Source organism: Octodon degus, unplaced genomic scaffold (assembly GCF_000260255.1).
Source record: "Octodon degus isolate 3935 unplaced genomic scaffold, OctDeg1.0 scaffold00237, whole genome shotgun sequence".
Classification (NCBI taxonomy): domain Eukaryota; kingdom Metazoa; phylum Chordata; class Mammalia; order Rodentia; family Octodontidae; genus Octodon; species Octodon degus.
The window spans coordinates 2,361,807-2,364,210 of record NW_004524813.1 but is presented as its reverse complement, the minus strand read 5'-3'; the positions used below and the strand labels follow the sequence as shown (position 1 = coordinate 2,364,210).

General features: G+C 42.3%; 1 pseudogene; it reads left to right on the top strand.

Annotated features, from left to right (window-relative positions):
* LOC101566657 overlaps positions 1 to 2,404 on the top strand; it is a 37,357-nt pseudogene that overhangs the window by 12,179 nt on the left and 22,774 nt on the right.

Here is a 2,404-nt window from a genome sequence, read left to right as displayed (position 1 = left end):
GAAACTAAAACAATTATATTAGAAACAAAGTTTCTTGGGTTTTTTTGTTTTGTTTTGTTTGTATTTTTAGGGAAGCTCTACAGGGTGTTCAGGGTCTCACTACTAGATCAGATTCATAGTGATCCGCCTGTTTACAGCCTCCCAAGAGCTGGGATTACAGACGTGCACCACCACACCCAGTCTCAGTTGTCATCTCAGTGCGCCCCATGGGCAGGGCCAGCACAGCAAGCCTGGGGATAGAACTCCTGGCGCTGGGCGCTTTAATCCACTGAGTTACTTGGCTGTCCCAGAAACAAAGTTTCTACCTGTGCAATTAGAAGAGAAATTGTCTCTGTAAGTTCTTAACAGTCTAGCCAGAGCAGAAGTGAAATTTTGGTTTCAAGGTCCATTTATCGCCTTAGAAGTGACTCACATTTACCCTTCTTTTCTCGGAGGAATACTCTGCTGTCTATGTGTGTCATATTTTTTCAGTCATTCACTTGTGGAGGGACTTATAGGCTGTCCTGAGATACAGGTTGGCTCAACAAGTACTTTATGGTGAAGGATTTTGCTGTCAGGAGAGTCAGGACTTGACTGACTGCCCTGGACAGTTTCATAGTGTTGGCATAATAAATGCAACATTCAGTTGAATATGAATGTTCATTGAAGCCTCCGGTTCTCCATCTCAGAAATGAACCACAAGTCGTTGCTGTAACTGGAGCCGGCCAAGCTCTACTGGACGATTACGCTGTGGAAATGATATTCTGACTACCCTCTCGAAATGATATTGTCTAACTTTTCTTGATTTTAATGTTTAAGTGTACAAATTTTCTAGCCAAATGGATTCAAATAACTATTATAATTTAGTCTTGTGACTGGCAATTAGAGCAGTATCTACATATTTTCCTTGTTGTCTGTGAAAGACCTCACACCAAATGAAGCCTTTTGTCGATATGCGAACAGTTCTTCAAGAACCGAGGATCTCTAGTTATTATATTAGTTGGCTTTGTCTTCATTTATCAATATGAAAAAAGTACTCCATTTCTCACAGTGTTCTCTGTAGAAAAAACATTGTGTCATTTATTCCGTATCCAAACAGTAATGTCATGCATAGTTCTCAAATGATTTCCAGAATATAAAATCATTGTAGGTTTGTCAATATGACTTTTAGACAGTAGACTATGTTTAAGCAAAATAATTTAACCCAAATACGATGGTTTCTCATATATGAGAAGTACAGAGTAAAATAATGTGCAAAAGGAAACAAGGGAGGTAAGGAAAAGGACAAAAGAAGGAAAAAATGATATATTCATGTGCATAAGCAGGATGGTTGGGGAAACTGTACTCATGATTTATGCTGGTCTGTTGAAAGGAGCAGCTAATGCTTAACATATATTTATGTTTCTTCTTTTTAATTTTGTATAGCTTTATTTTTTTACCAGCTTTGCAGGTTTATGCAGTACAACAACCATTGCTGACTTCTTATTACTTGGTTTAATGAACTTTGTATTGTTTCTGGTTCTATTTATTTATTTATTTATTTATTTATTTACAGTTTGTACTCTTTAAAAAATAGGTAGAGCAGCTGTGCCCGACCGTGTGTCTGACGTGAGCTCCACTGGGGTGGAATAGGGGACAGTAGTCGGGGGTGGTGGGAGAAGGAGGCGGCGAATCACTTAGAAAAGGTGCCCAAGCAGGACCCGAAGCCCAAGTACCAGGAGGGTGAACGAGAGCTGTGCCTTCCTAGCCCTCTTCTTTATGAAGCAAAGCATGTAAAGGCTGCCATAAAGGAGAAGCAAGTAAAATACTTTATACACTACAGTGGTTGGAACAAAAATTGGGATGAGCAGGTTCCAGAAAGCGGAGTGCTCAGGTACGTGGACACCAACCTGCAGACACAGCGGGAACTTCAAAAGGCTAATCAGGAGCCATGTGCAGAGGGAAGGTGAGAGGGGCCGCTCCAGGAAAGAAGCCATCTGGTCTGCAACAGGAAAATGCCGAAGTGAACACCAAAAAGAACAAACAGAAAATGGTAATGAGACGGCGGCAGTACCAGTGAGACACCTCAGCCTCCTCGGGAGAAGAGGGCCGGGTTGAGCCTCCTGCTGAAAATGAAGAAACATGTGGGAACAGAGTTGAAGTTCAAGCAAAGATCCCTGAAGAGCCAGAGCCATGGCTTGGTGGTGACGGGGACCCAATTACCAGACAGAAACAGCTCGTCTGTCTTCCTGCCAAGAAGAATGTGGACTCCATTCTAGAGGACTATGCAAATCATAAGAAATCTCGAGGAAACCCACATATTAAGGAGTATGTTGCTAATGAGGTTGTAGCAGGGATGAAAGAACACTGCAGCATGATGCTGGGCACTCGGCTCCTCTGCACATCTGAGAGACCACAGTGCACTGGGATCCTTGCCGATCACCCT